This window comes from Orcinus orca, chromosome 16 (assembly GCF_937001465.1).
Source record: "Orcinus orca chromosome 16, mOrcOrc1.1, whole genome shotgun sequence".
Lineage (NCBI taxonomy): Eukaryota > Metazoa > Chordata > Mammalia > Artiodactyla > Delphinidae > Orcinus > Orcinus orca.
This window is the reverse complement of record NC_064574.1, coordinates 10,987,096-11,001,973: the sequence shown is the minus strand read 5'-3', so window position 1 is coordinate 11,001,973 and position 14,878 is coordinate 10,987,096. Positions and strand designations below refer to the sequence as shown.

Below are 14,878 nucleotides of genomic sequence, written 5' to 3'. Positions count from 1 at the left end.
TGATCCCTTGAGTTTTTCAGCGCCCCCTTCCACGTTGCCTCCGCACAAAGCCATTTTCCAGGAATGAGCTCCTTATGAATTGGGGCAACAACAAGACAGTTTCAAACTTGACTTTCACTCCAATCTATGATGGACATCATCTTTTGAAACCTGAACAGGACTTCTCTGCTGTGAGGTAACTAATTTCCAGGAGGCAATTTTAGCTGAAGGCGGTTTGTTAAAATTGGCGGCCCCCCGGGAGAGGCACTGAGGGTAAAACTCTAGGAAAGCAGGGATCTACTAAAAGCCGGAACCCAAACCAAGGTGTGGACTGTAAGAAGATGCCACCTCAGACAGCAGGGGTGCTCACAGGTCTGCAGTAGCTCGGCCAAACCCATCCTGCAGGCATGGTATGTTTGGCCTTGCCCGTAATTTTTTTTTTTTTTTTAAATCTGAACTAACAGTTTTTTAATTGAGAGGTTTCATTTAAAAATCCAAGTGTCCGATGTCTCCCCCAAAATGGGAAGATCAGGCCACAATACGCAGGGTCTGTATTCCCAGGTGGATCCGTCATCTGGGGCTGAGTAGATGCTGCCTCCTTCAGACAATCCTATTGCTCTGGGGTCACCACTGCCCCACGCAGCTGCCCCTGTCCGTCCCCGTGAGCACGTGAGCTCCAGACCTTGGTCTCCAGGCTCTTAACTCCTTCTCCCTAGGCCCTGCTCACCTACTTTGTCCTGGCTTTGTTTGTCCTCCTCATTCCTTGCTTCGTAGCGCGTTCCCCTCTGCCTTATGGAACTGATATTTACAGGAGAGCACGAAGAGCACACTCACCTAGCCCTTAAACTACCGTCCTTGCCTTTTATTAAACAGGAGGTACCACCATCCCTCTGCCAGGGGAGCTTCATCTTCTACTGCATCAGAGCCTTAATGGCAGGCAGCAGAGGGTGGATTAGTTAGGGAACGGAGCATTGGTTAGTCTTTGCCCAGCCCCACAACTATTTCTCAACCATCTGCCTTTTCCCTCTCTCCGCCATCACCCTTCTGTCAGCCAGGCTGTCTTCCTAGATGACCGCACCCCCTGTATCGTGATGCTCATCTCCAGCCTCTCTCCTGCCCTGGTCTTGCAGACTCGAACATCTGTGTCGATTTCATAATCTTTGAAGTCAGGGAGTGACGCACACAAGCAAGCTAACTTCAGGGATCTCCAGGCCACCCTCCACCAGCCTCCCTCCAGCACAAGCACACCCCAGAGCATCTCCCACCCTCCCACGCCCCCCCAGAAAGCACATGGCATCGGCTCTTGCCCTCTCTCTCTTAAACTCCTCTATCAGCACAGTCATTAGACTTCATGGAAACTTTTAGTTCCTTTGCATGTAAATGGCTTCACACACAATTGTCTCTTTATCTGACTTTGGAAAAAAAAAAATCTTTATCTGACTTTCAAATGCAAATGAGAGCTTCTTATATATCTTGGATATTCTCCACACCACCTAGCCAGTGTCTTGCAATAGCAGGTCCTCCACAAACCCCTCTGAACTCATTGGTTGAGTGATTGAACTAGGTCATCCAGAAAAGACCCCAAAGATTTGGTAGGAAATGGATTTATCCCAATCAGGAAGGACACTTGAAGGTTAGTAGGCTGAAGGAAAGTAACAACTTGAATTTAAAACAATAAAATAATAGTGTAAATGGCAGCTAACAGGAACTGACCGCTCTATATACACTGAGAGCATCACAGCCATGATCTTCAAACCTCAAAGCACCCGCCATGTGTAAAGATTACTATCACCCCCGCTGTTCAGTTAAAGAAACTAAGGCACGGAGTAGGTTGTGATGTTACTTTTGAAGACACACATGCCACCACGGAAGTGGTTTTGTCCCACACCAGTCTGATACTCATTACTGAGTCACACTGTTCCTGGGTTATTAGCTAAGGGTGGATGCACTAAGGGACATTTTTGGACCAAGATGAAACGCTGCGAAAAGTCTTATAACTCCCAGTGATAGCAGAGAGGGAAAGGGGAGCTGGCGTGGGGAATCCAGGCTGGGCCAAGAGGAAGACCCATTGGAAACAGTTCATATCATTCACAAAATTAATAGCATCTACCCTCAGGTGCCAAAGACAGGGACCATCCCTGCAGAACCCCGGGGCTCAAGGGAACACAGTCTGAGAACCGAAAAGGAGAACACTCTACAGACAGTTGGTACAGAAGTACCAACTCCTCCCCACTTCCTCCTCCCCACACTGGTCCCAGCTCCTGTCATCTCCTGCCCAGGCCACCACCTGTAGCCGTCCTAGCCTCCCACCTGTATCCTAAGTATCCACTCTTTCCTGGCTAAAGGACATTTTCCACTTAAAGGTCAGTAGGATCCTACGAAAAGTCTAATGAGCTCACACCCTCTGCTGCTTCAAATTTCCCCAACGCCTCCCCATTACCATGAGAATGAACTTCACACTGCTCACAAGATCCTGCTGGGTCCTGCTCTGCCTTGCTTCCTCGATCTGTCTCCTATCACACTTCCCCTCTTCCCCTTTCTGTTCCTGCCACACTGGTCTTGCTGTTCATTGACTACCCCAAGCACGTCTCTCCTCAAGGCCTCCGGACTCTCTGTTCCTTCTTCCTGGGATGCTTGTCCCCCAGATCCTGTACAGGCAGATGCCTCACCACTCAGAGGTCAATGAATAAGACGTCTCTTTAGAGAGGAGGGGGCCATGCAGTGTGAACTAGCAATCCCTACTCTTGTGTGTTGAACGATCTCCCTCTCCCAAAATATGTTCAAGCCCTAACCTCAGGTACTTGTGACCGTGATCTTATTTGGCAAGAGGGTCTTTGCAGATATGATCAAGTTCAGATGAAGTCCTTAGGGCTAACGGCTCTAATCCAATGACTGGTGTCCTTACAAGAAGAGGACAGAACACACGTACACACAGGAAGAAGGCGGAGAGTAGAGGGATGCAGCTACAAGCCATGGAACGCCGAGGACCACCAAGGGCCACGAGGAGCTAAAAGAGACACAGAAGGATCCTGCCCTAGAGGCTTCAGAGAGAACACGGCCCGCTGACACCTTGATTTCACACGTTTTGTCTCTGAAACTATGAGAGAGTAGATCTCTGTTGTTTTAAGCCACCCAGTTTGTGGTAATTTGTGATGGCAGCCACAGGAAACTCATACACCCACGCACTACACACCCGTAGATACTGAGTCATTCGCAGCCCTGTCCCCCTATTTTGGTCTCCAGCACTTAGCACCACCCCACACTATCTTGGATATTCCTGGTTTGTTCCCTTGCTGTTTGCCTGGTGAGGGCAGACACCCGCAGTCTTGTTCGCTTTATCCCCAGCATCTTGGTGGGTTACTGGCACAGAGTAGATGCTCAGAACGATGAAGATGAATTAAATGGTCAAGGGGGCTTCTAAGAGGAGATGGGAATGAGGTGGGCCTTGAAGAAAGATGTGAGAAAAGGGAGCGGGGACCCCAGGTGGAAAGACCGGCACGGCCGAGGCAGAGGGAAGAAGCGGACCGTGCCAGGGAGTAAGCAGACTGGCGCGGACTGGCTCTGGCCGCACTGGCCGCACCGGAAATGGGAGCGCTGGAGCGTCGGGCCAGAGAAGCACCCGGCGGGGCTCTGGCCACTGAAAGAGGCTCTGAGGAAATGAGTCTCTGTTGGCAGGTTCCAACCGGAAAGGGAAGGGATGGGGGCCGCCAGGAGCTCCTGAGTGGCCCAGAAAGGCAAGGTGGAAGGCAGGAGGAACTCCCACTGCAAACTGTGGAGGGCGGGCTCCTGGAGGGGCTGCAGCCCCTCTCTCCAGCTCACCGTCTGGCCGGGTGATCCTGCTGCAGGAAGCAGGAGAGAGAGGCCCGTGCGGCCCTTAAATGCTGAGCTGTGGGCATCAGCTCTGTCCTCTAAATGCCTTGCTCGCGCCCTGTCTTGGTCTCCTGCTCCTGAAATGGGAGGATCGTATTCCGTACCAACCTCTCAGGTTATTTTATGAGAATCCACTGAGAGAATATCTGTAAAGTGCCTGGCCCTACAGTACGTGTCTGGTAGGGAAAACAGATCCCCTTCCGCTATGATTATTCAGCCTAACAGGGATCAACATGGTGGAGCGCGATTGGTTCCATGCTTTGCAATTAGCGATGTGGCCCTGGGGCGGTGGCTACCCCTCCCTGTGCAAGATGGGGTCATAACTGGTTGAGGACCAATGAGGCGGCCCGTGGGAAGCTCTGGGGATGGGGCCTGGCACATGCGTGGCACACAGTAAGTGCAGGCTTTTGTTTTTGTTGTTTGGGGCTGACTCATTCCAGAGAACAACACGAGGGCGTGTGCCTGGTAGGTGACCCAGCACGAAGCCCGCCTAGGTCACCAGCCCTTGGTGGGAAAACATGGAAGTCAAAACCTCTGTCATTGTCAAAGGAGGCAGAAGCGAGTGAGCCAGAAAGATGGCACCGTGCTTCAGAGTTTGTCTTTTTTATATAATTTTTTTTGATGTGGACCATTTTTAAAGTCTTTTTTGAATTTGTTACAATATTGCTTCTGTTTTATGTGTTTTGGGTTTTTGGCACGTGGGATCTTAACTCCCCGACCAGGGATCGAACCCACAACCCCTGCGTTGGATGGCAAAGCCTTAACCACTGGACCACCAGGGAAGCCCCCAGAGTTTAAGTCTTAATTCTGTGGCCTTAACAGGTCATATCACCCCTACTGTGCCTCATTCATTCATTCATTCATTCCTCCATCCATTGAACAAAGAAAGTACTGAGCACCTACTAAGTAGCAGGCACTGTTCCAGGCACTGGGGCCACAAGGGTGAATAAGACAGTTGTGGTTTCTGGTTCCCGGAGTTCAAGTCTGGAGGAAGACAGAGACAGGGCACGGACAACGACCACCAGTGTGATGAGTACAGGGTGGGGCAGCGCCAGGGTGGAGGCCCGGGGAGCCCAGAGGAGGCCTCCTCTCTAGTCTGGGCAGTCGGAGTCTCAAATTCCTGTTCTAGCAAAGGAACAAAACTAGGAACCTGCCTGGCTTCTTCCAGGTTAAGAAGTGAAATAATCACTCATGTGTGTAGTAAGAGAGAGCCAGCCAATGAGAATATGTGTGGGGAGGCACTTAGTAATTGGTTTTTTAGGTTGGAGTTTTGGGTGTGTGGGGGGGGGGATAAATATTGAATTAACGAATTGTACACTAATAATAACAGCACTTAGTAATTAAGTGGGTACTTTGAGGTTCATATTGTTTACTAAAAGATTGAAACTCTCCATAGATTGGTAAATGATGGCTGTCCTCCCCCCTTCAAGGGCCTCTGCTGCCTTGAGACCCTCTCTACAATTCAGCAAATAAAGGGTTAAAGCCTTGCCCAGCAGGGGAGTCTCTTGGGACCCCGCTCCTGCTGTGCTGATTGGTTGATACTTCAGTTGTTCAATATATTAACCAATATTACTATCACTTTTTTATATGTGGGGAAACTGAGGCACAGGAGAGTGAAGTTACTTGCACGAGGTCATGCAGCCAGCAAGTGGCAGACTCAAGATTTGAACCCCTCACTCAGATCTCAAGCTGTTGACGTCTTGGGTGTAGAAACATTACCTGGGATCCACCGGAGGTTCACAGAAACAGGAGACCTGGCCCTGTCCTCAGGAAGCTTACAACCCAGCTGAGGAAAGTCTTAGTAAAGGCAGTCGGAGGAGCATCTGGGAAAGTAAGTGATTCTCCCTGAAGTTCTGGGAAGAGAAGGAGAGACCCGGAAGGCCTTGCTGGAGGAGGGGCCATCTGGGTAGCCAGGGAGGGGCTCAGCCAGGAGGAGGGGCCCTTGGACGGGGTCTCAGTTCTGTGTGGACAGAAAGTAGAGCTGGCTTTACAGCCTCCTGGCCATATGGGGACTTTTCTTCCGCTAGTGGAAATGGAAACACTGTGCTTTCATTTCCCTGAGGCAAGGCAAGGAGCTCTCCCTGACTCACCCTCCGCTTGGGACAAATCAGTGGCTGCCTCAGTTTCCCCGTCTCTAAATGATGGTCATACGCCCCACATCCTCCCACACTTCCTTCTCTTCCAGGATATGTCAAGGAACAACACGGTGTTGGCAAAAAAGCCCAGCACAAGGCTCTGGTCTGCCTCAGTTTCCTCATCTGCCAAATGATGTGATTAAAAATTATGATAACATTAGTAAGTTCCAGAGACAGCAGAGCATGTGGCCAAGGGCCTGGGTTCGAATTACAGTCTCCACCAGTTCCCCGCTAGGTAGCACTCAGCCAGTTACTGCCCCTCTCTGTGCCTCACTGCACTCCTCTGCGAAGGAGACACTGATCACAGCACTTGTGGTGTACAGTGGCCCTGACAATTAAAAGGCTTGATACTTGCAAAATACTTCACCCTGCTGCTTCCAGTCCATACTCATAATGTGGCTGCTCTCACCCCTACGGAAGGCAACAGAGCCCTTACGGTGCGCCAGGCATTGTGCTACGAACTTACTGTGTGACCACGGGCGACGCTGGCTCTCATCCTCAACTGTCAGAAAATAATAACATCCAGCGTGTATTAACTGCACGTTAAGCCCAGAGGTAAGTGTTTTATATGCATGATTTCATACGATGCTCATGACACCCCTGTGAGGTCATCACTATTCCCTTTTGCAGGTAAGGAAATGGAGGCTTCACAAGCCATAATCTTAGCCCAATCTGTGTCATTGTGAAGCTCCAATAAGTTATAAAGTCCCTTGATGAAAGGTTTAAAGTACTGCATCTCTTCAAAGAATTTTTGCCGTGAAATCCAGTTTCTATATCAATACAAGTTATTGTTTTGCATTTTCAATAGGAATTGCAGCTAACGTTTATCCAGCGTTGACTATAAGCACGGCAGCATTTTAGATGCTTTACGTGTGCTACCTCACTGACTCTCACAATCTCTGTTAAAGGAGACATTATTATTGGCTCCATTTTACAGATGTGGAAACTGAGGCCCAGAGAGGTTAAGTCACTCGCCTAAGATCACACAGCTGCAATGCAGCTAAGCAGAAATCCTAACCCAGGCAGAAGGCAGGGAGTTCGGGTCTGGAAGTGAGCAGAGCTCACCCCGGGTTTGTTTATTCCTGAAATACTTTCCATCATCCCACTTCAGATAAAACTGAACACACCTCTTTCAGATCTTCAGTTTTTCCCAGGCCCTTGACCCAAAACTGCACAGCAAGGTCAGTATTTTCTTGCCATGCAAATATTTCTATTTGCTATTTAATGACCCCACCCATCTGCAGGCACCCTCAGACCTGCCCCTACACTCGTGGTGGTGTTTGAGTTTGAAGGGCCATTTGGGTTTCCCTCAGGAGGCCCCAGTGCAGGGCACGGTCGAAGTGCCTCTCACTCCAGCTACCTTTGATGCCTGGAGTTGCATTCTGTGTGCCCAGTTGCTCTGGCATGCCAAGCGTCGTTTGCCAGGAACAATGCGGTGCCCTGTCTCCCACATGTGGACACACAAACTGGCACACACGTTCTCACAGTCCCTGCACACATGAGCGTGGGCTGGGGAGGCTAGGCGATGCACATGCACACACAGAATACACACACTTCACTTCAAAACCTTGAGAGAGGACCAAGTTCACAAACCTGGAGCAGAGGTGTAGCAGCGTCAACAAAATGTGAAGCTTGTGTGAGATCACACAGTAAAACAGACGTCCAATTTCTCTTCCCAGCTCTCGCTCTCTCTCTCCGAATTGACCTAAATTTGGCGTTAGTCTGTCCTCCCACCATCGTAACATCAAATACTGTGTCTCAGTATATACGGCAATAAAAACCAATTCGCGTCCTTAATATATCTGTCGCCTGTCTCAGAGCATCCCTTTTACAGGTGATGCAATATTAGTAACATTTTTTGGCCATTATGTCATAAGCTTAACCACTAGCAGAGAACAGGATAAACTGGTACTAGTTAAAACATTCAAGGCGCTGGCAGGGTCTTGCTTTCAAAAGCGCAACTCAACTAAAAATATATGTCACTGAGGTCCGCTGTGGCAAAGCGCACCATCTACCTAACCTCAGGCATTTGGTCCCATTCCGGTTTTCAAAAAAAAGCCCCTTAGGTTTATTTACTGAAATTGTCATTTCTCCCCCCCCCCCCCCGCCCCGCCAGAACTTTAATCAGCCACGCAGAGCACAAAACCTACATTCAACTCTGATTTTATGACACGAAGCTAACTCCTCCTACGCATATTTATTTCATTTAACTCTTGCAGCCCTGCCCTCCAGGCAGTGCCCCCCACTATTTGCAGGGCTGGCCTCTGAAAAACACATCACATCGCCTGGTTTCCATTTTTAAAGTCAGATTCATTAGGGTACAGCCTAAACCCCTCCACAATCCCAGCCAGATGGGATATCTTCATATCATATTTGTATACGTTAAGCCCCTCCCGTAATATCCAAGTTGTATGATTCCAGGACAAACTCCAGGAAGAGGGAAAAAGAGACAGAAATACGGAATATAGAGTGTAATCGGATCGCAAAACAAACTGATGGTACATTGCACTTTAAAGGGGGAGCTGGAGGACTGTATCCATGAGACACATCAAAAAACGGGAAAGAAAATTGTTTAAATGTCCCAGAGCATCTGCTGCTCTGTTAAAAAGCAAAGTCTTCATTACTAGATTTACTAAATAGTAAAATGCCAAGCCTGTTCTCCTAAAAAAAAAAAAAAGCTAAATAATGATGATGATAAAATGATGATGATAATAATAACACAGCTGAATGGCATCCGCTGTCAAAAGCCCAGCGCGGAAATAGTTAAGCAGCCCGCGGTTAGTAGCGAGAATCCCTCCCGGTGTCCCATGGAGGGGACAATCCTTTTGACAGACTGGCCTGGGGAATCCCGCCTTGGGACACTTCGCTGCCCCCGCGGGAAGTGGTCTGAAGTCGGCTCCCCAGTCTCCCTCCTTGGCCAGGGAGAGGGCGCCTCTCCTCCCGGCCACGCTACCTGTGCGCCCTGGGAAACCGGAGTCCCCGGGCCTCCCCGCGACCTCAGCCAGGAGCTGAAAGCGCTGCCCGGGAAGAGAGCAGAAGGGAAAGGGCTGAGAGGTGGGAGGAGGAAGCGTCTGGAATAGAGGGGGAGTCAGTTACCTTGGTCCACAGACCCCATGATGCGGAGGGGATGGCAGTGACCCAGTCTGAACGCAGCCTCTCTCTGCATCTGGAAGGGATGGGGTTTCGGCGCGCGGGGTGAGAGGGGTCTGTTTGGGTAGACCAGGAGCCAAGGGGGCGCCGTCCTCTCTAAAGCATGCTCGCGGGGCTGCCCTGGCCGAGGAGCCTGCGAGCGGCCCGGGAGCTGCGCGCCTCCCGCCTCCAGGCTCCCGGCTCCCGGCGCGGCGGAGTCGGCGCTGCTCGGCGCTCCGGCTTACTCGAGAGGGAACGCGACTTCCTTCCCCGCGCTCCGTGTTTATAGGCTTTCAATGCAGTAAAATAACGGGATTCCCTCACTGTTTCCTCCTGTTTATCCAGCGCCATGGAAACCACTGGATCCCGTCCATCTCCAAAACTAAGGGCTTTCCTGCAAACTTCACACTCAGGAATCCATGACGTCGCCTCCTCCGCGGCCAGCCAGCTCCGTGGCTCCCTCGGCCGCCAGCACAAGTCCCTGATTGTTCGGGAGAAAAGTCAGGGAGAGGGAGCGATGCGGGCGACGGCGAGGAGAAGGGGGTGGGGGCGTGGGAGTGTCCAAGTCGGCCTTGCAGGAGCTCCAGGAGGCTGTTTGCAAGGATTGCTCCAGCCGCCGCCTCCCTAGCACGCTGCAGCTTCGCATAAATCATGCCCAAGACTCCCAACCCCCCCCGCCCCCCCCCCCGTTTTCCAAGCGGGCATCTCTCCGAGAAAGCCGCCCAGGGCTCAAATCAACACCCCAGGTGGTCGAGACCCCCGGACACTGGCCCAGGGGCCCTTCCCAGTCCCTCGGGGCCTCCGGCTGCCCAGATTTTTTGTGCTCAGGGCTGACGGGGAGGAGGAGGGAGGGGGGAGAAGGCGGGGGGAGGGGGAGGAGGGAAAAGAAATAAATAACGGTGCCTTATGTCAACTCTCCAAGATTTTTTTTCAAAGAGGTCTATTTTTAGATTCATTTAGAAAACCCAAGGTTTGCAGTGATGCTCAGAGGCTCCAGCAATAATGAAATGGCCACAGAGACGCGGAAACCAGGCAACCCATGTGTTTACACATGCTCTGAATAAACAGGAAAATAAAGGGAAGGGATGTCATGAACTTTGCACAGCCTCCAGAAGAAGGTCCAGGGGATGCCACGCGTGTCTCCCGTCAACAGGCCACAGACCCCGGAAGGCCGGTGGGGAGGTCCTGCTGTCAAAACGCTTTTCCTGAACACAGCCTGGATTCGCCTCTTCACCCCCGCTCAGGGCGGGGAATCGGGAGCCCCCAGATAAAGCCAGCTTTGCAAATGGCCCTTTCGGATGCTGTTGGGGGCTCTGATAAAACTGGGGGCCGCACCGCGGCCGGTGACTCATCAGCCCCTCCCCACTTTCTTACAGACTTGAACTTGAAGACGCATTGGCTTCATCCGGGGGACCACTCTGTATTCCACACCTTGACCCACAGGAGCCTCGCTGGGCTCTCAGACATGACGACTCCTGCTGGAGACGCGGTCCCACAAAGCCCCCGAGCCCACCCACCTCTCTCCAAAGCCCGCTTCAGCCAGGGCGGCCTCCATCTGAAGTAACACTGTCCCCCCAAAGAGCCGCCATACCTGCCCACCTACCGGACCTCAAACACCCTGCAGCCACCCTAGAAGCAGGGGAGCCTTCTCCCCCACTTTCCAAAAGAGAAACCGAGGCACAGAGAAGGCAGAAGCCTTGCCTGCTGCTTTCCTCGGCAGATACTGGGGCGCAGCCTGGAAGGCCATGGAAGAGATTCTTTTCAAGGAACCCTACTGAGGAAGGCCCATCCCCTGAGGACTCTGTACCCCATCATCTGAGGCACGAACAGGGTGACCAACCTTCCTGGTTTGCCTGGGATTGAGGTGGTTCCTGGGAGGCAGGACTTTCAGTTTCAAAACCAGGAAAGTCTTGGGCACAAATGAAACTCAGCACTCAACTTCCTCTCACAGTGATCCACGCGGCAGGCAAACCTATGAACCTTCGTCTCTGAAGACAGCCACCATACATAGCGGTGCTCTGAAGAGCAACTCCTAACTCAGCACCTACTCTGTGCCAGGCCCTGAGGTAGGGTCCTCGATCAATTCCTGCCCCTTGACCCCCTGCAAAGTAATACATTGACACTGGGAGGGCTGCGCCCAGCACTGTGTGTGAGGGTAGCCTCTAGCCACATGTGGCTGTTGAAATTTAATTAACAATTAAATAAAAGCGAAAAGTCCGTTCTTTGATGCAAGCGCCACATATCAAGTGCTCCAAAGCCACAGGTGGCTAGTGGCTACCAAGTTGGACAGCACAGAAGAGAACATTTCCATCACTGTAGAAAGTTCTGTAGGGCAACGGGGGCTTAGGCAACCTGAGAGGCAGGATAAACTGCAGTCTCTAGAACCAGATGCCTGGCTCTGCCGTGGAGTCACTTACCCACTCTGTAAAATGGGGACACTGTTAGTGCCTTCCTAAGAGCTGATGTCAGGATGTGAGGCTAAGAACATGAAGGTATATGATAAATGCTTAAAATGGATATATGTGTGTGTATAGGGTTAGATAAGATCTTCCGGAAAAACCCGAACGAAATTGTTGGCCACCCCGATACTTTAAGCCTTCCTACACTCAAGGAGTGAGTGGTCATTAAGCCACGATTAAGACTGTTCGACCCTGCAGTCCACGCCCTGCAACTCCAGGCTGCCCTTTATTAAACTCAGCTGCATCCAGGGCATGAAGCAGCCTTTTTGCAACAGCTAGTCCATTTCACCATCCCACTGAGCTTGACGCTGGGAGCCGTGTTTACAGATGAGCAAACCGAGGCTCCGTGAGTCGATGTCCACACAGTCAGTCCAGATCGGAACCCAACTCTGTTTGGCCACAAAGCCCATGTTCTTGGCACCACGGCCCCTGCCTCCCAGAGGCCTCCCTGGGAGCCCAGGTCTTGGAGGCCAGAAGCGAGGCAGGAAACGAGCACGCTGGGCCCTCCCCTGCCAGACTCATTATCGGGGATAATTTTAGATTCGGTCCCACCCAGGCTCAGGCCTCAGAGGCGAGTCCCGGTCTCCACAGGTGCCGAGAGGGGGACGCCTTTTGGAACTGGGTAGAATAAGCATTAGGCACATTTTTATAGAGCCCACTCTTTGTCACGGTTAAGCATTTTTCCCTTTTAAAGCACATTAATACTATAAGGAGTGGAGGCGGGGTAGTGGCAGCTGAGTCACCTAATTTGCCCTTATGGGCTGCAGGTTTCAGCTTCTTAGTTTAGCTGCTCTTAGGTTCCTCAGACAATTTCTTTCCTCTCCCAGTGCCAGGGCAAGAAATATTTTGTCCTTTTGAACTGAACCACCCACTGTTTTTCACTTCTCTCGAGCACTCTCCCTTTTTTTAAGGGATGCTGGGTGGGGGGGAGAGCTTCCGCCCACAAAATTATCCACGAAAACTCCCCAAAATAGAAGCTCTCAGCTGGGGTGGGAACGTGCCAGCATATGAGGAAAAAGGAAAGAGAAGCTGAATCAAAGCAAATAGAAGGCGTCCAGGTGGCGATGGGGAGAAAGGTCCAGGGAGACTGCAAGACATCTGGGCTGAAGGAGACCTTGAATCACCGGGGAAGCCTTTTATTAGAATCTCTTCCCTCCAACAGCCTCCCAAATAAGAAACGCAGGTATTTCTGCTGAGACATCACTTACTGGTGCTACCCAGACAACTGATTCAACACCAGGAATATTTAAGAGGACTTGGGCAGCTTCAAGGAGAGAACCCACTGGTCCTCTCACTGCGTTTATAGCCCAAGTGTCATCCTCACCTGTCGGTCACCTTGACCGCCAACCCCTTCATGGCTGGAAGGTAGACAGCAGTTAGAATTGGTCTGGGCTCCCACGTGTCTCAAACACAGAAAGTGGGACAGACCCAGATGTATGAAAACCAGAATGGTGAGGGTTACTGATCTCTTATCACGTGACCAGTTACTGAGTACTTGCTGTGGGGCAGGTATGAATTCATTGACTCCTCTCAATAATCCTAGGATTATCATTTTACAGAGGAGGAAACTGCAGCACAGAGAGGTTATGCAGCTTGCTCTAGGTTGCACAGCCAGTAGGTGGCAGAGATGGGATTAGAACCCCAAGCACCTGACTCTAGAGCCCGGGTTCCGACCCACCAGGCAACGCTGCCTCTCAAGTGTCAATTCAGTTGCTCCACTGGATTATAATTACCTTTAGCATAAAGTCCAGAATCCCATTTGTGGTCTACTAAGACCTATCAAATTCACCCCACCCCTTCCAGCCTCATCGCTCACCTCTGACACCTTTGAACTCCAGAAGCACTCAGAGGCCCCAATCATCTGTGTCCTTCCTCGCTACAGGGCCTTCCAGCGGGCTGCTTCCTCTCTCCTCCTATCCCCGCTCTTTTCTCTTTACTTGGGTAATTCCACGGGCCTCCAGTGGGAGGAGGGCTTGCCTTGGATAGCATTTCTTTGGGGAGGTTGCAAGCTTCCTCATCTGTAAAATGGAGCCGTACCAACGTCTTAGGGAGACATTTGGATGTGATGACGTTGTGTCTAATGAAACACTAAGTGCAGTGCCTGGTATAAAGGAAGCACTCAATAACTGTACTAAAATTACTATCATCTTGCCACTACTTACAGCAGTTATGCAAGATCAATCAAAGATACCACTTCAGGGATTTCCCATCCCTCTTAGAATACAATCCAGATACCTCACCATGGCTGTCATAGCCAGCCTCTAAGAAGGTCCCAGTGGTGCCCACCTGGGCATTCTCGTTCTTGTCCAGGCCCTCCCACCCTGTGTAACAGTAGGACATTGCCACAATGGCAGCATGTGACTACTGAGGCTAGGTTATAAAAGAAGTGTGGCTTCTGCCTTTCTGTCTTGGATCACTCACTCTGGGGGCAGCCAGCTGCCAGGTGGTGAGGACACTCAAGCAGCACTTTGGAGAGATCACACGGTGAGGAACTGAGGCCTCCTACCAACAGCCAAGATGTCAGATGATGCAGCCACAAGGACCATCTAAGCTGCTCCAGGCCCACAGAGATATTACACGCTTGTTCCTTTGAGCCGCTAGGTTTGGAGGGAACAGCAAACTAACACGAAGGCCCCCAAGACCTGACCCAACCCACGTGTCCAATCTCATCTCCCTCCCTCTCCCATTCACTCACCTGCTCCAGCCTCACGGTCCTTTCCTCCCTGGTCCCGCCTCGTGGCTTTCGCGCTTCCTTACCCCTTTACCTGGAACCCTTTGTGCCATGATCTCTCATGGCCGGTTTCTTTCATCCTCTTGGTCTCGGTTCAGATGTCACCCTATGAACACATTCTTCCATGACCTTCATCTCTAAGATCTGCTCCTCTGCCCTAAAGCCCAGCCCCGCCCCACAAATCTCAATCACAACACCTGTTGTATTTCTGTAGCGCATCCACCGCTTACCACAAATAAATTACAGATTCACTTGTCTATCGCATGTGTCCCCTGCCTCCCAACTAAACTATAAACTCTACAAGGGCAGGACTTTGTTTTATTCACTGCTGCCTCCCCAGCACCAAATGATGCCTGGCAGCTGGCTGGGCCTCAAAAAGCTTTGATGAGTAAATAACAGAATGTAAGGTTGTCTCATCAGTTTGTTTACTTGGTTACGACTCAGACTAGGAAAAGAGGACCATTGCCTGTCTTACTTGGGGCTTGGAATGATGTCTGGAACTGGTGGTACTCAGTAAATCATCCTATCATATGTCTACTGAGTGATGTCTCTCTGACAGGCTCCCTCCCAAGCCC

General features: G+C 51.1%; 1 protein-coding gene across 2 annotated transcripts in view; it reads right to left on the bottom strand.

Annotated features, from left to right (window-relative positions):
- Window positions 1–9,562, bottom strand: part of NFATC2 (nuclear factor of activated T cells 2) — a 158,269-nt gene extending 148,707 nt beyond the window's left edge. For both annotated transcript variants that reach the window (XM_033411144.2, XM_012537826.3), the window contains exon 1: window positions 9,081–9,562. The gene's annotated coding sequence lies outside the window, so the exon portion shown is untranslated. The remainder of the gene's footprint in view (window positions 1–9,080) is intronic.
- Window positions 9,563–14,878: the final 5,316 nt, after the last annotated feature.